At 45.3% G+C, this 20,812-nt stretch overlaps 1 protein-coding gene across 2 annotated transcripts in view; it reads right to left on the reverse strand.

The window, feature by feature from the left end:
• The window catches only part of srbd1 (S1 RNA binding domain 1), a 132,734-nt gene extending 112,779 nt beyond the window's left edge, over nt 1–19,955 (reverse strand). For both annotated transcript variants that reach the window (XM_029685327.2, XM_029685325.2), the window contains exon 1: nt 19,791–19,955. The gene's annotated coding sequence lies outside the window, so the exon portion shown is untranslated. The remainder of the gene's footprint in view (nt 1–19,790) is intronic.
• Between the last annotated feature and the right edge of the window lie 857 nt (nt 19,956–20,812).

Consider the following 20,812-nt stretch of genomic DNA (forward strand, 5'->3'; position numbering starts at 1 on the left):
ACAGGTTAGTACAGTGGTGAACCTATAGGTCTTCAATGTGTGACAGTGGTGAACCTATAGACCTTCAGTGTGACAGGTTAGTACAGTGGTGAACCTATAGACCTTCAGTGTGACAGGTTTAGTGGTGAACCAGTGTGTGACAGGTTAGTACAGTGGTGTACCTATAAGTCTTCAGTGTGAAAGGTTAGTACAGTGGTGAACCTATAGGTCTTCAGTGTGTGACAGTGGTGAACCTATAGACCTTCAGTGTGACAGGTTAGTACAGTGGTGAACCTATAGGCCTTCAGTGTGACAGGTTAGTACAGTGGAGAACCTATAGGTTTTCAGTGTGACAGTGGTGTACCTATAAGTCTTCAGTGTGAAAGGTTAGTACAGTGGTGAACCTATAGACCTTCAGTGTGACAGGTTAGTACAGTGGTGAACCTATAAGTCTTCAGTATGTGACAGGTTAGTACAGGGGTGAACCTATAGGCCTTCAGTGTGTGACAGGTTAGTACAGTGGAGAACCTATAGGTCTTCAGTGTGTGACAGTGGTGAACCTATAGGTCTTCAGTGTGTGACAGTGGTGAACCTATAGGCCTTCAGTGTGACAGGTTAGTACAGTGGTGACCCTATAGGTCTTCAGTGTGTGACAAGTTAGTACAGTGGTGAACCTATAGACCTTCAGTGTGTGACAGGTTAGTACAGTGGGGAACCTATGGGTCTTCAGTGTGACAGGTTAGTACAGTGGTGAACCTATAGGTCTTCAGTGTGTGACAAGTTAGTACAGTGGTGAACCTATAGACCTTCAGTGTGTGACAGGTTAGTACAGTGGGGAACCTATGGGTCTTCAGTGTGTGACAGTGGTGAACCTCTAGACCTTCAGTGTGACAGGTTAGTACAGTGGTGAACCTAAGTCTTCAGTGTGACAGGTTAGTACAGTGGTGAACCTATAGAACTTCAGTGTGACAGGTTAGTATAGTGGTGAAACTATAGGTCTTCAGTGTGTGACAGGTCAGTACAGTGGTGAAACTATAGGTATTCAGTGTGTGACAGGTCAGTACAGTGGAGAACCTATAGGTATTCAGTGTGTGACAGGTCAGTACAGTGGAGAACCTATAGGTTTTCAGTGTGACAGTGGTGAACCTATAGACCTTCAGTGTGACAGGTTAGTACAGTGGTGAACCTATAGACCTTCAGTGTGACAGGTTAGTACAGTGGTTAACCTATAGGCCTTCAGTGTGTGACAGGTTAGTACAGTGGAGAACCTATAGGTCTTCAGTGTGTGACAGTGGTGAACCTATAGGTCTTCAGTGTGACAGGTTAGTACAGTGGTGAACCTATAGACATTCAGTGTGACAGGTTAGTACAGTGGTGAACCTATAGACCTTCAGTGTGACAGGTTAGTACAGTGGTGAACCTATAGACCTTCAGTGTGACAGGTTAGTACAGTGGTGAACCTATAGGCCTTCAGTGTGACAGGTTAGTACAGTGGTGAACCTATAGGCCTTCAGTGTGACAGGTTAGTACAGTGGTGAAACTATAGACCTTCAGTGTGTGACAGGTCAGTACAGTGGGGAACCTATGAGTCTTCAGTGTGTGACATTGGTGAACCTATAGACCTTCAGTGTGACAGGTTAGTACAGTGGTGAACCTATAGACCTTCAACAGGTGTGTACAGTGGTGAACCATAGACCTTCAGTGTGACAGGTCAGTACAGTGGTGAACCTATGAGTCTTCAGTGTGACAGTGGTGAACCTATAGACCTTCAGTGTGACAGGTTAGTACAGTGGTGAACCTATAGACCTTCAGTGTGACAGGTTAGTACAGTGGTGAACCTATAGACCTTCAGTGTGACAGGTTAGTACAGTGGTGAACCTATAGACCTTCAGTGTGTGACAGGTCAGTACAGTGGAGAACCTATAGGTCTTCAGTGTGTGACAGTGGTGAACCTATAGGTCTTCAGTGTGACAGGTTAGTACAGTGGTGAACCTATAGACCTTCAGTGTGACAGGTTAGTACAGTGGTGAACCTATAGACCTTCAGTGTGACAGGTTAGTACAGTGGTGAACCTATAGACCTTCAGTGTGACAGGTTAGTACAGTGGTGAACCTATAGACCTTCAGTGTGACAGGTTAGTACAGTGGTGAACCTATAGACCTTCAGTGTGACAGGTTAGTACAGTGGTGAACCTATAGACCTTCAGTGTGACAGGTTAGTACAGTGGTGAACCTATACGTCTTCAGTGTGACAGGTTAGTACAGTGGTGAACCTATAGGTCTTCAGTGTGTGACAGTGGTGAACCTATAGGCCTTCAGTGTGACAGGTTAGTACAGTGGTGAACCTATAGGTCTTCAGTGTGACAGGTTAGTACAGTGGTGAACCTATAGACCTTCAGTGTGACAGGTTAGTACAGTGGTGAACCTATAGGTCTTCAGTGTGACAGGTTAGTACAGTGGTGAACCTATACGTCTTCAGTGTGACAGGTTAGTACAGTGGTGAACCTATAGACCTTCAGTGTGTGACAGGTCAGTACAGTGGTGAACCTATAGACCTTCAGTGTGACAGGTTAGTACAGTGGTGAACCTATAGACCTTCAGTGTGTGACAGGTTAGTACAGTGGGGAACCTATGGGTCTTCAGTGTGTGACAGTGGTGAACCTATAGACCTTCAGTGTGACAGGTTAGTACAGTGGTGAACCTATAGGCCTTCAGTGTGTGACAGGTTAGTACAGTGGTGAACCTATAGGTCTTCAGTGTGTGACAGGTTAGTACAGTGGTGAACCTATAGGTCTTCAGTGTGTGACAGGTCAGTACAGTGGAGAACCTATAGGTTTTCAGTGTGACAGTGGTGTACCTATAGGTCTTCAGTGTGTGACAGGTCAGTACAGTGGAGAACCTATAGGTCTTCAGTGTGTGACAGTGGTGAACCTATAGACCTTCAGTGTGAAAGGTTAGTACAGTGGTGAACCTATAGACCTTCAGTGTGACAGGTTAGTACAGTGGTGAACCTATAGGCCTTCAGTGTGTGACAGGTTAGTACAGTGGAGAACCTATAGGTTTTCAGTGTGACAGTGGTGTACCTATAGGTCTTCAGTGTGTGACAGGTCAGTACAGTGGAGAACCTATAGGTCTTCAGTGTGTGACAGTGGTGAACCTATAGACCTTCAGTGTGAAAGGTTAGTACAGTGGTGAACCTATAGACCTTCAGTGTGACAGGTTAGTACAGTGGTGAACCTATAAGTCTTCAGTATGTGACAGGTTAGTACAGGGGTGAACCTATAGGCCTTCAGTGTGTGACAGGTTAGTACAGTGGGGAACCTATAGGTCTTCAGTGTGTGACAGTGGTGAACCTATAGGTCTTCAGTGTGTGACAGTGGTGAACCTATAGGCCTTCAGTGTGTGACAAGTTAGTACAGTGGTGAACCTATAGACCTTCAGTGATAGGTTGGTACAGTGGTGAACCTATAGACCTTCAGTGTGACAGGTTAGTACAGTGGTGAACCTATAGACCTTCAGCGTGACAGGTTAGTACAGTGGTGAAACTAGGTCTTCAGTGTGTGACAGGTCAGTACAGTGGTGAAACTATAGGTATTCAGTGTGTGACAGGTCAGTACAGTGGAGAACCTATAGGTATTCAGTGTGTGACAGGTCAGTACAGTGGAGAACCTATAGGTTTTCAGTGTGACAGTGGTGAACCTATAGACCTTCAGTGTCACAGGTTAGTACAGTGGTGAACCTATAGACCTTCAGTGTGACAGGTTAGTACAGTGGTGAACCTATAGACCTTCAGTGTGACAGGTTAGTACAGTGGTGAACCTATAGACCTTCAGTGTGACAGGTTAGTACAGTGGTGAACCTATAGACCTTCAGTGTGACAGGTTAGTACAGTGGTGAACCTATAGGCCTTCAGTGTGTGACAGGTTAGTACAGTGGTGAACCTATAGGTCTTCAGTGTGTGACAGGTCAGTACAGTGGAGAACCTATAGGTTTTCAGTGTGACAGTGGTGTACCTATAGGTCTTCAGGGTGTGACAGGTCAGTACAGTGGAGAACCTATAGGTTTTCAGTGTGACAGTGGTGTACCTATAACCTATAGGTCTTCAGTGTGTGACAGGTCAGTACAGTGGTGAACCTATAGGTCTTCAGTGTGACAGGTCAGTACAGTGGTGAACCTATAGGTCTTCAGTGTGACAGTGGTGAACCTATAGTCTTCAGTGTGACAGGTCAGTACAGTGGAGAACCTATAGGTCTTCAGTGTGTGACAGTGGTGAACCTATAGACCTTCAGTGTGACAGGTTAGTACAGTGGAGAACCTATAGACCTTCAGTGTGACAGGTTAGTACAGTGGTGAACCTATAGGCCTTCTTCAGTACAGTGGAGAACCAGGTTTTCAGTGTGACAGTGGTGAACCTATAGGTCTTCAGTGTGTGACAGGTCAGTACAGTGGTGAACCTATAGGTCTTCAGTGTGTGACAGTGGTGAACCTATAGACCTTCAGTGTGACAGTGGTGTTAGACCTTCAGTGTGACAGGTTAGTACAGTGGTGAACCTATAAGTCTTCAGTATGTGACAGGTTAGTACAGGGGTGAACCTATAGGCCTTCAGTGTGTGACAGGTTAGTACAGTGGGGAACCTATAGGTCTTCAGTGTGTGACAGTGGTGAACCTATAGGTCTTCAGTGTGACAGGTGACAGTGGTGAACCTATAGGCCTTCAGTGTGACAGGTACAGTGGTACCTTCAGTGTGGTACAGTGGTGAACCTATAGACCTTCAGTGTGACAGGTTAGTACAGTGGTGAACCTATAGGTCTTCAGTGTGTGTTAGTACAGTGGTGAACCTATAGACCTTCAGTGTGACAGGTTAGTACAGTGGTGAACCTATAGACCTTCAGTGTGACAGGTTAGTACAGTGGTGAACCTATAGACCTTCAGCGTGACAGGTTAGTACAGTGTGTGACAGGTCAGTACAGTGGTGAAACTTCAGTGTGTGACAGGTAGTACAGTGGAGAACCTATAGGTCTTCAGTGTGACAGGTTCAGTGAACAGTGGTGAACCTATAGACCTTCAGTGTGACAGGTTAGTACAGTGGTGAACCTATAGACCTTCAGTGTGACAGGTTAGTACAGTGGTGAACCTATAGACCTTCAGTGTGACAGGTTAGTACAGTGGTGAACCTATAGACCTTCAGTGTGACAGGTTAGTACAGTGGTGAACCTATAGGCCTTCAGTGTGTGACAGGTTAGTACAGTGGTGAACCTATAGGTCTTCAGTGTGTGACAGGTTAGTACAGTGGTGAACCTATAGGTCTTCAGTGTGTGACAGGTCAGTACAGTGGAGAACCTATAGGTCTTCAGTGTGTGACAGTGGTGAACCTATAGACCTTCATTGTGACAGGTTAGTACAGTGGTGAACCTATAGACCTTCAGTGAGACAGGTTAGTACAGTGGTGAACCTATAGACCTTCAGTGTGTGACAGGTTAGTACAGTGGGGAACCTATGAGTCTTCAGTGTGTGACAGTGGTGAACCTATAGACCTTCAGTGTGTGACAGGTTAGTACAGTGGGGAACCTATAGACCTTCAGCGTGACAGGTTAGTACAGTGGTGAACCTATAGGTCTAAAGTAAGTGACAGGTTAGTACAGTGGTGAACCTATAGACCTTCAGTGTGACAGGTTAGTACAGTGGTGAACCTATAGGCATTCAGTGTGACAGGTTAGTACAGTGGTGAACCTATAGGTCTTCAGTGTGACAGTGGTGTACCTATAAGTCTTCAGTGTGAAAGGTTAGTACAGTGGTGAACCTATAGGTCTTCAGTGTGTGACAAGTTAGTACAGTGGTGAACCTATAGACATTCAGTGATAGGTTGGTACAGTGGTGAACCTATAGACCTTCAGTGTGACAGGTTAGTACAGTGGTGAACCTATAGTGTGACCAGGTTTCAGTGGTGTGACAGGTTAGTACAGTGGTGAACCTATAGACCTTCAGTGTGACAGGTTAGTACAGTGGTGAACCTATAGGTCTTCAGTGTGACAGGTGACAGTGGTGAACCTATAGACGTACAGGGGTGAACCTTCAGTGTGACAGGTTAGTACAGTGGTGAACCTAAGTCTTCAGTGTGACAGGTTAGTACAGTGGTGAACCTATAGAACTTCAGTGTGACAGGTTAGTACAGTGGTGAAACTATAGGTCTTCAGTGTGTGACAGGTCAGTACAGTGGTGAAACTATAGGTCTTCAGTGTGTGACAAGTTAGTACAGTGGTGAACCTATAGACCTTCAGTGTGACAGGTTAGTACAGTGGTGAACCTATAGACCTTCAGTGTGACAGGTTAGTACAGTGGTGAACCTATAGACCTTCAGTGTGACAGGTTAGTACAGTGGTGAACCTATAGGTCTTCAGTGTGACAGGTTAGTACAGTGGTGAACCTATAGACCTTCAGTGTGACAGGTTAGTACAGTGGTGAACCTATAGACCTTCAGTGTGACAGGTTAGTACAGTGGTGAACCTATAGACCTTCAGTGTGTGACAGGTTAGTACAGTTCTATGGGTCTTCAGTGTGACAGGTTAGTACAGTGGTGAACCTATAGACCTTCAGTGTGACAGGTTAGTACAGTGGTGAACCTATAGGTCTTCAGTGTGACAGGTTAGTACAGTGGTGAACCTATAGGTCTTCAGTGTGACAGGTTAGTACAGTGGTGAACCTATAGGTCTTCAGTGTGACAGGTCAGTACAGTGGTGAACCTATAGACCTTCAGTGTGACAGGTAGTACAGTGGTGAACCTATAGGTCTTCAGTGTGACAGGTCAGTACAGTGGTGAACCTATAGGTCTTCAGTGTGACAGGTTGACAGTGGTGAACCTATAGACCTTCAGTGTGACAGGTTAGTACAGTGGTGAACCTATAACCTTCAGTGTGACAGGTTAGACAGTGGTGAACCTATAGGCCTTCAGTGTGACAGGTTAGTACAGTGGTGAACCTATAGGTCTTCAGTGTGACAGGTTAGTACAGTGGTGAACCTATAGGTCTTCAGTGTGTGACAGGTTAGTACAGTGGTGAACCTATAGGTCTTCAGTGTGACAGGTTGACAGTGGTGAACCTATAGACCTTCAGTGTGACAGGTTAGTACAGTGGTGAACCTATAGGACCTTCAGTGTGACAGGTGTGACAGGTTAGTACAGTGGTGAACCTATAGGTCTTCAGTGTGACAGGTTAGTACAGTGGTGAACCTATAGGCCTTCAGTGTGTGACAGGTTAGTACAGTGGTGAACCTATAGGCCTTCAGTGTGTGACAGGTTAGTACAGTGGTGAACCTATAGACCTTCAGTGTGTGACAGGTGTGAACCTATAGGTCTTCAGTGTGTGACAGTGGTGAACCTATAGGACCTTCAGTGTGAACAGGTTAGTGACAGTGGTGAACCTATAGGTCTTCAGTGTGTGACAGTGGTGAACCTATAGACCTTCAGTGTGACAGGTTAGTACAGTGGTGAACCTATAGGACCTTCAGTGTGACAGGTTAGTACAGTGGTGAACCTATAGGACCTTCAGTGTGTGACAGGTTAGTACAGTGGTGAACCTATAGACCTTCAGTGTGACAGGTTAGTACAGTGGTGAAACTATAGGTCTTCAGTGTGTGACAGGTTAGTACAGTGGTGAACCTATAGGTCTTCAGTGTGTGACAGGTTAGTACAGTGGTGAACCTATAGGTCTTCAGTGTGACAGGTTGTGACAGTGGTGAACCTATAGACCTTCAGTGTGACAGGTTAGTACAGTGGTGAACCTATAGACCTTCAGTGTGACAGGTTAGTACAGTGGTGAACCTATAGACCTTCAGTGTGACAGGTTAGTACAGTGGTGAACCTATAGGTCTTCAGTGTGACAGGTTAGTACAGTGGTGAACCTATAGACCTTCAGTGTGACAGGTTAGTACAGTGGTGAACCTATAGGCATTCAGTGTGACAGGTTAGTACAGTGGTGAACCTATAGGTCTTCAGTGTGACAGGTTAGTACAGTGGTGAACCTATAGACCTTCAGTGTGTGACAGGTCAGTACAGTGGTGAACCTATAGACCTTCAGTGTGAAAGGTTAGTACAGTGGTGAACCTATAGGTCTTCAGTGTGTGACAAGTTAGTACAGTGGTGAACCTATAAGTCTTCAGTGTGACAGGTTAGTACAGTGGTGAACCTATAGACCTTCAGTGTGACAGGTTAGTACAGTGGTGAACCTATAGACCTTCAGTGTGTGACAGGTTAGTACAGTGGTGAACCTATAGGTCTTCAGTGTGTGACAGGTTAGTACAGTGGTGAACCTATAGGTCTTCAGTGTGTGACAGGTTAGTACAGTGGTGAACCTATAGGTCTTCAGTGTGTGACAGTGGTGAACCTATAGACCTTCAGTGTGACAGGTTAGTACAGTGGTGAACCTATAGGCCTTCAGTGTGTGACAGGTTAGTACAGTGGTGAACCTATAGGTCTTCAGTGTGTGACAGGTTAGTACAGTGGTGAACCTATAGGTTTTCAGTGTGACAGTGGTGTACCTATAAGTCTTCAGTGTGAAAGGTTAGTACAGTGGTGAACCTATAGACCTTCAGTGTGACAGGTTAGTACAGTGGTGAACCTATAAGTCTTCAGTATGTGACAGGTTAGTACAGGGGTGAACCTATAGGCCTTCAGTGTGTGACAGGTTAGTACAGTGGGGAACCTATAGACCTTCAGCGTGACAGGTTAGTACAGTGGAGAACCTATAGGTCTTCAGTGTGTGACAGTGGTGAACCTATAGGTCTTCAGTATGTGACAGTGGTGAACCTATAGGCCTTCAGTGTGACAGGTTAGTACAGTGGTGAACCTATAGGTCTTCAGTGTGTGACAAGTTAGTACAGTGGTGAACCTATAGACCTTCAGTGTGTGACAGGTTAGTACAGTGGGGAACCTATGGGTCTTCAGTGTGTGACAGTGGTGAACCTCTAGACCTTCAGTGTGACAGGTTAGTACAGTGGTGAACCTATAGTCTTCAGTGTGACAGGTTAGTACAGTGGTTAACCTATAGGCCTTCAGTGTGTGACAGGTTAGTACAGTGGAGAACCTATAGGTCTTCAGTGTGACAGTGGTGAACCTATAGACCTTCAGTGTGACAGGTTAGTACAGTGGTGAACCTATAGACCTTCAGTGTGACAGGTTAGTACAGTGGTTAACCTATAGGCCTTCAGTGTGTGACAGGTTAGTAGGTCTTCAGTGACAGTGGTGAACCTATAGGTCTTCAGTGTGACAGGTTAGTACAGTGGTGAACCTATAGACCTTCAGTGTGACAGGTTAGTACAGTGGTGAACCTATAGACCTTCAGTGTGACAGGTTAGTACAGTGGTGAACCTATAGACCTTCAGTGTGACAGGTTAGTACAGTGGTGAACCTATAGACCTTCAGTGTGACAGGTTAGTACAGTGGTGAACCTATAGACCTTCAGCGTGACAGGTTAGTACAGTGGTGAACCTATAGACCTTCAGTGTGACAGGTTAGTACAGTGGTTAACCTATAGGCCTTCAGTGTGTGACAGGTTAGTACAGTGGAGAACCTATAGGTCTTCAGTGTGTGACAGTGGTGAACCTATAGGTCTTCAGTGTGACAGGTTAGTACAGTGGTGAACCTATAGGTCTTCAGTGTGACAGGTTAGTACAGTGGTGAACCTATAGACCTTCAGTGTGACAGGTTAGTACAGTGGTGAACCTATAGACCTTCAGTGTGACAGGTTAGTACAGTGGTGAACCTATAGACCTTCAGTGTGACAGGTTAGTACAGTGGTGAACCTATAGGCCTTCAGTGTGACAGGTTAGTACAGTGGTGAACCTATAGGTCTTCAGTGTGACAGGTTAGTACAGTGGTGAAACTATAGGTCTTCAGTGTGTGACAGGTCAGTACAGTGGTGAACCTATAGACCTTCAGTGAGACAGGTTAGTACAGTGGTGAACCTATAGACCTTCAGTGTGACAGGTTAGTACAGTGGTGAACCTATAGACCTTCAGTGTGACAGGTTAGTACAGTGGTGAACCTATAGGCCTTCAGTGTGACAGGTTAGTACAGTGGTGAACCTATAGGTCTTCAGTGTGACAGGTTAGTACAGTGGTGAACCTATAGGTCTTCAGTGTGTGACAGGTCAGTACAGTGGAGAACCTATAGGTCTTCAGTGTGTGACAGTGGTGAACCTATAGGTCTTCAGTGTGACAGGTTAGTACAGTGGTGAACCTATAGACCTTCAGTGTGACAGGTTAGTACAGTGGTGAACCTATAGACCTTCAGTGTGACAGGTTAGTACAGTGGTGAACCTATAGACCTTCAGTGTGACAGGTTAGTACAGTGGTGAACCTATAGACCTTCAGTGTGACAGGTTAGTACAGTGGTGAACCTATAGACCTTCAGTGTGACAGGTTAGTACAGTGGTGAACCTATAGACCTTCAGTGAGACAGGTTAGTACAGTAGTGAACCTATAGACCTTCAGTGTGACAGGTTAGTACAGTGGTGAACCTATAGACCTTCAGTGTGACAGGTTAGTACAGTGGTGAACCTATAGGCCTTCAGTGTGACAGGTTAGTACAGTGGTGAACCTATAGGTCTTCAGTGTGACAGGTAGTACAGTGGTGAACCTATAGGTCTTCAGTGTGACAGGTTAGTACAGTGGTGAAACTATAGGTCTTCAGTGTGTGACAGGTCAGTACAGTGGAGAACCTATAGGTCTTCAGTGTGTGACAGTGGTGAACCTATAGGTCTTCAGTGTGTGACAGTGGTGAACCTATAGGCCTTCAGTGTGACAGGTTAGTACAGTGGTGAACCTATAGGTCTTCAGTGTGTGACAAGTTAGTACAGTGGTGAACCTATAGACCTTCAGTGATAGGTTGGTACAGTGGTGAACCTATAGACCTTCAGTGTGACAGGTTAGTACAGTGGTGAACCTATAGGCCTTCAGTGTGTGACAGGTCAGTACAGTGGAGAACCTATAGGTCTTCAGTGTGTGACAGTGGTGAACCTATAGACCGTCAGTGTGACAGGTTAGTACAGTGGTGAACCTATAGGTCTTCAGTGTGACAGGTCAGTACAGTGGTGAACCTATAGGCCTTCAGTGTGACAGGTCAGTACAGTGGAGAACCTATAGGTCTTCAGTGTGACAGTGGTGTACCTATAGGTCTTCAGTGTGTGACAGGTCAGTACAGTGGAGAACCTATAGGTCTTCAGTGTGTGACAGTGGTGAACCTATAGACCTTCAGTGTGACAGGTTAGTACAGTGGTGAACCTATAGACCTTCAGTGTGACAGGTTAGTACAGTGGTGAACCTATAAGTCTTCAGTATGTGACAGGTTAGTACAGGGGTGAACCTATAGGCCTTCAGTGTGTGACAAGTTAGTACAGTGGTGAACCTATAGGCCTTCAGTGTGTGACAGGTTAGTACAGTGGGGAACCTATAGGTCTTCAGTGTGTGACAGTGGTGAACCTATAGGCCTTCAGTGTGTGACAAGTTAGTACAGTGGTGAACCTATAGACCTTCAGTGATAGGTTGGTACAGTGGTGAACCTATAGACCTTCAGTGTGACAGGTTAGTACAGTGGTGAACCTATAGGTCTTCAGTGTGTGACAAGTTAGTACAGTGGTGAACCTATAGACCTTCAGTGATAGGTTGGTACAGTGGTGAACCTATAGACCTTCAGTGTGACAGGTTAGTACAGTGGTGAACCTATAAGTCTTCAGTGTGACAGGTTAGTACAGTGGTGAACCTATAGACCTTCAGTGTGACAGGTTAGTACAGTGGTGAAACTATAGGTCTTCAGTGTGTGACAGGTCAGTACAGTGGAGAACCTATAGGTATTCAGTGTGTGACAGGTCAGTACAGTGGAGAACCTATAGGTTTTCAGTGTGACAGTGGTGAACCTATAGACCTTCAGTGCCACAGTTAGTACAGTGGTGAACCTATAGACCTTCAGTGTGACAGGTTAGTACAGTGGTGAACCTATAGACCTTCAGTGTGACAGGTTAGTACAGTGGTGAACCTATAGACCTTCAGTGTGACAGGTTAGTACAGTGGTGAACCTATAGACCTTCAGTGTGACAGGTTAGTACAGTGGTGAACCTATAGGCCTTCAGTGTGTGACAGGTTAGTACAGTGGTGAACCTATAGGTCTTCAGTGTGTGACAGGTTAGTACAGTGGTGAACCTATAGGTCTTCAGTGTGTGACAGGTTAGTACAGTGGTGAACCTATAGGTCTTCAGTGTGTGACAGGTCAGTACAGTGGAGAACCTATAGGTCTTCAGTGTGTGACAGTGGTGAACCTATAGACCTTCAGTGTGACAGGTTAGTACAGTGGTGAACCTATAGGCCTTCAGTGTGTGACAGGTCAGTACAGTGGAGAACCTATAGGTCTTCAGTGTGTGACAGTGGTGAACCTATAGACCTTCAGTGTGACAGGTTAGTACAGTGGTGAACCTATAGGTCTTCAGTGTGACAGGTTAGTACAGTGGTTAACCTATAGGCCTTCAGTGTGTGACAGGTTAGTACAGTGGTGAACCTATAGGCCTTCAGTGTGACAGGTTAGTACAGTGGTGAACCTATAGGCCTTCAGTGTGTGACAGGTTAGTACAGTGGTGAACCTATAGGTCTTCAGTGTGTGACAGGTTAGTACAGTGGTGAACCTATAGGCCTTCAGTGTGACAGGTTAGTACAGTGGTGAACCTATAGGCCTTCAGTGTGACAGGTTAGTACAGTGGTGAACCTATAGGTCTTCAGTGACAGTGGTGACAGGTTCAGTGACAGTGGTGAACCTATAGACCTTCAGTGTGACAGGTTAGTACAGTGGTGAACCTATAGACCTTCAGTGTGACAGGTTAGTACAGTGGTGAACCTATAACCTTCAGTGTGACAGGTTAGTACAGTGGTGAACCTATAGACCTTCAGTGTGACAGGTTAGTACAGTGGTGAACCTATAGTCTTCAGTATGTGACAGGTTAGTACAGTGGTGAACCTATAGACCTTCAGTGTGTGACAGGTTAGTACAGTGGTGAACCTATAGGCCTTCAGTGTGACAGGTTAGTACAGTGGTGAACCTATAGGTCTTCAGTGTGTGACAGTGGTGAACCAGGTCTTCAGTGTGTACAGTGGTGAACCTATAGGCCTTCAGTGTGACAGGTTAGTACAGTGGTGAACCTATAGGTCTTCAGTGTGACAGGTTAGTACAGTGGTGAACCTATAGACCTTCAGTGATAGGTTGGTACAGTGGTGAACCAGACCTTCAGTGTGACAGGTTAGTACAGTGGTGAACCTATAGGTCTTCAGTGTGACAGGTTGACAGTGGTGAACCTATAGACCTTCAGTGTGACAGGTTAGTACAGTGGTGAACCTATAGGTCTTCAGTGTGTGACAGGTCAGTACAGTGGAGAACCTATAGGTCTTCAGTGTGTGACAGTGGTGAACCTATAGGTCTTCAGTGTGACAGGTTAGTACAGTGGTGAACCTATAGACCTTCAGTGTGACAGGTTAGTACAGTGGTGAACCTATAGACCTTCAGTTGACAGTGTGTGACAGGTTCAGTGTGTACAGTGGGGAACCTATGGGTCTTCAGTGTGTGACAGTGGTGACAGGTTAGTACAGTGGTGAACCTATAGGTCTTCAGTTGACAGGTTAGTACAGTGGTGAAACAGGTCTTCAGTGTAGGTCAGTACAGTGGAGAACCTATAGGTTTTCAGTGTGACAGTGGTGAACCTATAGGTCTTCAGTGAGACAGGTTAGTACAGTGGTGAACCTATAGACCTTCAGTGTGACAGGTTAGTACAGTGGTGAACCTATAGACCTTCAGTGTGTGACAGGTTAGTACAGTGGGGAACCTATGGGTCTTCAGTGTGTGACAGTGGTGAACCTATAGACCTTCAGTGTGACAGGTTAGTACAGTGGTGAACCTATAGACCTTCAGTGTGACAGGTTAGTACAGTGGTGAACCTATAGGTCTTCAGTGTGACAGGTTAGTACAGTGGTGAACCTATAGGCCTTCAGTGTGTGACAGGTTAGTACAGTGGTGAACCTATAGGTCTTCAGTGTGTGACAGTGGTGAACCTATAGGTCTTCAGTGTGTGACAGTGGTGAACCTATAGGCCTTCAGTGTGACAGGTTAGTACAGTGGTGAACCTCATAGTGGTGAACCTTCAGTGTGTGACAGGTTAGTACAGTGGTGAACCTATAGACCTTCAGTGTGACAGGTTAGTACAGTGGTGAACCTATAGACCTTCAGTGTGACAGGTTAGTACAGTGGTGAACCTATAGGTCTTCAGTGTGTTGTACAGTGGTGAACCTATAGGACCTTCAGTGTGACAGGTTAGTACAGTGGTGAACCTATAGACCTTCAGTGTGTGACAGTGGTGAACCTATAGACCTTCAGTGTGACAGGTTAGTACAGTGGTGAACCTATAGGTCTTCAGTGTGTGACAGTGGTGAACCTATAGACCTTCAGTGTGACAGGTTAGTACAGTGGTGAACCTATAGGTCTTCAGTGAGACAGGTTAGTACAGTGGAGAACCTATAGGTCTTCAGTGTGTGACAGTGGTGAAGCTATAGGCCTTCAGTGTGACAAGTTAGTACAGTGGTGAACCTATAGACCTTCAGTGTGACAGGTTAGTACAGTGGTGAACCTATAGACCTTCTTGTGACAGGTTAGTACAGTGGAACCTATAGGTCTTCAGTGTGTGTACAGTGGTGAACAGTTGTGACAGTGGTGAACCTATAGACCTTCAGTGTGACAGGTCAGTACAGTGGTGAACCTATAGGCCTTCAGTGTGACAGGTTAGTACAGTGGTGAACCTATAGACCTTCAGTGTGACAGGTTAGTACAGTGGTGAACCTATAGACCTTCAGTGTGACAGGTTAGTACAGTGGTGAACCTATAAGTCTTCAGTATGTGACAGGTTAGTACAGTGGTGAACCTATAGGCCTTCAGTGTGTGACAAGTTAGTACAGTGGTGAACCTATAGGCCTTCAGTGTGTGACAGGTTAGTACAGTGGGGAACCTATAGGTCTTCAGTGTGTGACAGTGGTGAACCTATAGGTCTTCAGTGTGTGACAGTGGTGAACCTATAGGCCTTCAGTGTGACAGGTTAGTACAGTGGTGAACCTATAGGTCTTCAGTGTGTGACAGGTTAGTACAGTGGTGAACCTATAGACCTTCAGTGTGACAGGTTAGTACAGTGGTGAACCTATAGACCTTCAGTGTGACAGGTTAGTACAGTGGTGAACCTATAGGTCTTCAGTGTGACAGGTTAGTACAGTGGTGAACCTATAGACCTTCAGTGTGACAGGTTAGTACAGTGGTGAACCTATAGACCTTCAGTGTGACAGGTCAGTACAGTGGAGAACCTATAGGTCTTCAGTGTGTGACAGTGGTGAACCTATAGGTCTTCAGTGTGACAGGTTAGTACAGTGGTGAACCTATAGTCTTCAGTGTGACAGGTTAGTACAGTGGTGAACCTATAGACTTTCTTCAGTTGTACAGTGAACCAGGTTAGTGTGTGACAGTGGTGAACCTATAGACCTTCAGTGTGACAGGTTAGTACAGTGGTGAACCTATAGGTCTTCAGTGTGACAGGTTAGTACAGTGGTGAAACTATAGGGCTTCAGTGTGTGACAGGTCAGTACAGTGGAGAACCTATAGGTTTTCAGTGTGACAGTGGTGAACCTATAGGTCTTCAGTGAGACAGGTTAGTACAGTGGTGAACCTATAGACCTTCAGTGTGTGACAGGTTAGTACAGTGGTGAACCTATGGGTCTTCAGTGTGTGACAGTGGTGAACCTATAGACCTTCAGTGTGACAGGTTAGTACAGTGGTGAACCTATAGACCTTCAGTGTGACAGGTTAGTACAGTGGTGAACCTATAGGTCTTCAGTGTGTGACAGGTTAGTACAGTGGTGAACCTATAGGCCTTCAGTGTGTGACAGGTTAGTACAGTGGGGAACCTATAGGTCTTCAGTGTGTGACAGTGGTGAACCTATAGGTCTTCAGTGTGTGACAGTGGTGAACCTATAGGCCTTCAGTGTGACAGGTTAGTACAGTGGAGAACCTATAGGTCTTCAGTGTGTGACAGTGGTGAACCTATAGGTCTTCAGTGTGACAGGTTAGTACAGTGGTGAACCTATAGACCTTCAGTGTGACAGGTTAGTACAGTGGTGAACCTATAGACCTTCAGTGTGACAGGTTGGTACAGTGGTGAACCTATAGGTCTTCAGTGTGTGACAGTGGTGAACCTATAAGTCTTCAGTGTGACAGGTTAGTACAGTGGTGAACCTATAGACCTTCAGTGTGTGACAGTGGTGAACCTATAGACCTTCAGTGTGACAGGTTAGTACAGTGGTGAACCTATAGGTCTTCAGTGTGTGACAGTGGTGAACCTATAGACCTTCAGTGTGACAGGTTAGTACAGTGGTGAACCTATAGGTCTTCAGTGTGTGACAGGTCAGTACAGTGGAGAACCTATAGGTCTTCAGTGTGTGACAGTGGTGAACCTATAGGTTTTCAGTGTGACAGGTTAGTACAGTGGTGAACCTATAGACCTTCAGTGTGACAGGTTAGTACAGTGGTGAACCTATAGACCTTCAGTGTGTGACAGTGGTGAACCTATAGGTCTTCAGTGTGTGACAGTGGTGAACCTATAGACCTTCAGTGTGACAGGTTAGTACAGTGGTGAACCTATAGGTCTTCAGTGTGTGACAGGTCAGTACAGTGGAGAACCTATAGGTCTTCAGTGTGTGACAGTGGTGAACCTATAGACCTTCAGTGTGACAGGTTAGTACAGTGGTGAACCTATAGGTCTTCAGTGTGACAGGTTAGTACAGTGGTGAACCTATAGACCTTCAGTGTGACAGGTTAGTACAGTGGTGAACCTATAGACCTTCAGCGTGACAGGTTAGTACAGTGGAGAACCTATAGGCCTTCAGTGTGTGACAAGTTACTACAGTGGTGAACCTATAGGCCTTCAGTGTGTGACAGGTTAGTACAGTGGTGAACCTATAGGCCTTCAGTGTGACAGGTTAGTACAGTGGTGAACCTATAGACCTTCAGTGTGACAGGTTAGTACAGTGGTGAACCTATAGACCTTCAGTGTGACAGGTTAGTACAGTGGTGAACCTATAGACCTTCAGTGTGACAGGTTAGTACAGTGGAGAACCTATAGGTCTTCAGTGTGTGACAGTGGTGAACCTATAGACCTTCAGTGTGACAGGTTAGTACAGTGGTGAAACTATAGGTCTTCAGTGTGTGACAGGTCAGTACAGTGGAGAACCTATAGGTATTCAGTGTGTGACAGGTCAGTACAGTGGAGAACCTATAGGTCTTCAGTGTGTGACAAGTTAGTACAGTGGTGAACCTATAGGCCTTCAGTGTGTGACAGGTTAGTACAGTGGAGAACCTATAGGTCTTCAGTGTGTAACAGTGGTGAACCTATAGACCTTCAGTGTGACAGGTTAGTACAGTGGTGAACCTATAGGTCTTCAGTGTGTGACAAGTTAGTACAGTGGTGAACCTATAGACCTTCAGTGTGACAGGTTAGTACAGTGGTGAACCTATAGGTCTTCAGTGTGACAGGTTAGTACAGTGGTGAACCTATAGACCTTCAGTGTGACAGGTTAGTACAGTGGTGAACCTATAGGTCTTCAGTGTGTGACAGTGGTGAACCTATAGTCTTCAGTGTGACAGGTTAGTACAGTGGTGAACCTATAGACCTTCAGTGTGACAGGTTAGTACAGTGGTGAACCTATAGACCTTCAGTGTGACAGGTTAGTACAGTGGTGAACCTATAGGTCTTCAGTGTGTGACAGTGGTGAACCTATAAGTCTTCAGTGTGACAGGTTAGTACAGTGGTGAACCTATAGACCTTCAGTGTGACAGGTTAGTGTGGTGAACCAGGTCTTCAGTGTGTGACAGTGGTGAACCTATAGGTCTTCAGTGTGACAGGTTAGTACAGTGGTGAACCTATAGACCTTCAGTGTGACAGGTTAGTACAGTGGTGAACCTATAGGTCTTCAGTGTGACAGGTTAGTACAGTGGTGAACCTATAGACCTTCAGTGTGACAGGTTAGTACAGTGGTGAACCTATAGACCTTCAGTGTGACAGGTTAGTACAGTGGTGAACCTATAGGTCTTCAGTGTGTGACAGTGGTGAACCTATAGGTCTTCAGTGTGACAGGTTAGTACAGTGGTGAACCTATAGACCTTCAGTGTGACAGGTTAGTACAGTGGTGAACCTATAGGTCTTCAGTGTGTGACAGTGGTGAACCTATAGGTCTTCAGTGTGACAGGTTAGTACAGTGGTGAACCTATAGACCTTCAGTGTGACAGGTTCGTACAGTGGTGAACTTATAGACTTCAGTGTGTGACAAGTTAGTACAGTGGTGAACCTATAGGCATTCAGTGTGTGACAGGTTAGTACAGTGGTGAACCTATAGGTCTTCAGTGTGTGACAGTGGTGAACCTATAGGTCTTCAGTGTGACAGGTTAGTACAGTGGTGAACCTATAGGTCTTCAGTGTGACAGGTTAGTACAGTGGTGAACCTATAGGTCTTCAGTGTGACAGGTTAGTACAGTGGTGAACCTATAGACCTTCAGTGTGACAGGTTAGTACAGTGGTGAACCTATAGGCCTTCAGTGTGACAGGTTAGTACAGTGGTGAACCTATAGGCCTTCAGTGTGACAGGTTAGTACAGTGGTGAACCTATAGACCTTCAGTGTGACAGGTCAGTACAGTGGAGAACCTATAGGTCTTCAGTGTGTGACAGGTCAGTACAGTGGAAAACCTATAGGTCTTCAGTGTGTGACAGGTTAGTACAGTGGTGAACCTATAGACCTTCGGTGTGTGACAGGTTAGTACAGTGGGGAACCTATGGGTCTTCAGTGTGTGACAGTGGTGAACCTATAGACCTTCAGTGTGACAGGTTAGTACAGTGGAGAACCTATAGACCTTCAGTGTGACAGGTTAGTACAGTGGTGAACCTATAGACCTTCAGTGAGACAGGTTAGTACAGTGGTGAACCTATAGACCTTCAGTGTGACAGGTTAGTACAGTGGTGAACCTATAAGTCTTCAGTGTGTGACAGGTTAGCACAGTGGTGAACCTATAAGTCTTCAGTATGTGACAGGTTTGTGATTCTGAAAGGACAGCAACCATAATACCAGCGCACTCATGTAGGAGAGTGCATTTCTTGCAAAACACAAGGGCCAGTTGTGTAGTGGAGGCTATACACAGGTATACACCACACCAATTTTCCCTCCATTTTTTTCCATCACTGAGCAAATTTCAGGTCTGCCGAGCACAAACTTGAACGTTGTGAAATTCTGTGCAACTTCCAGCGAGCGTTTACTGTGAAAACTGAGACTGTACCCGTTTTAAGTTACAGTTTTAACAGTGGCCAAGTAGACTACTGTGGCTATTTGATTATAATGTAGGCCTACCAGAATGGCCTACCATCACAATCAATGGAGAAAATGCATCCCATTATATTTTAACATGGAAATAGCTGTTCTATCATTCAGCCTACAGTAGCAGCCAACGTGTGGTGATCAATGTAGGCCTACATTGAATGAAAAATGGAAAAAAAACATGCAGGTCTTGTCCTTCAGACAAGGTCACTGAAAATATAGTGTTGTTTGATGCACAAAAAAAAAAATCAAATGCATTATTATTCCCATACCATTACTACAGAGAATCAGACAAATGATGTTACCCTTTGCCTTTTGGCTACTTAGCTTATTCAAACCCGTCTCAAAATACAACACTGCCCATTTAAGACAAAACAAAGCCCTTTACCTGACTTGCTTTTCAAAGATGTCTAGAAATGTACATGTGTTGTGCTCTTGTAGGAAGCATTCAGTCCTCTATGGCTGAATACAAAGTATCTATAACTGGGCTAATAACTCACTAACTAGCAAATAACTTGAACAAAATGTGCACATGTGGCTACATGCAGCTCTCGCTCTGATCTCAAAACGAGCACATCTACTCACGGCCAGTTTAAAGTCTTCTTCTTCGATGGGGTTTAACGGCGGTTGGCATCCAATGTTAATGGTGCATTACCGCCACCAGCTGGATGGCGTACCAGTTCTGTAAATAGCGCAGATCCATGTATGGAAATTATTAATTTGCATATAGGCCTACTACAGCTCTGATTGGTTAAACTGCACCGGTCTGTAGAGTATCCGCTGAGTCGTGCATGTCAATGCAATAAAATCCTACTCTGATGCGTTCTGCCTACAAAACAATCTCTTGCATAACTCGTTTTGTTTCGATATGCTGTATTGAAAGTGTCTAATATTGCGTTGAAAAGATCACAATTGCCACAGTAAAGGGAAACGTTGATAGTGTTAACAGGGAAAACTCCAGAACAGTGGTCACCAACCTTTTCTGAGTCAAAATGTAAGCCTAGATTTTTTTAACATTACTTAAAAAACGTAAGCCTATGCAACATTAACCAATTAAAAACTGTACTGTAGCAGTGAGGTCTGAGCAGTAAGCTATAGGCCCAATACATTATCACTGCATATTGTGCTTTGCTTGAATTGCCCTGCCAGTGTACTGATGTTCTGGACATTTGTTATTAATTATATTTAAAACATTAAGGTAGGCTGTATGATCAAACTGGTAATAGATCTGTTGTTGTATTACCTGTGAAGCACCGCTGCGTCGTCATACATTTAAATAGTTGTATTTTACTGGGATGATGGTGGCTGCATCTGTGGTCAGTCTCAGCAAATGGAGAGAGCAGCAGACTGAGGGTCCACCTCTCAACATCCCTCCGCTCTCCTGTTCCCCCACTGACACTGACCAAAAAT

Source organism: Oncorhynchus nerka, linkage group LG16, assembly GCF_034236695.1.
Source record: "Oncorhynchus nerka isolate Pitt River linkage group LG16, Oner_Uvic_2.0, whole genome shotgun sequence".
NCBI classification, from domain to species: Eukaryota; Metazoa; Chordata; class Actinopteri; order Salmoniformes; family Salmonidae; genus Oncorhynchus; species Oncorhynchus nerka.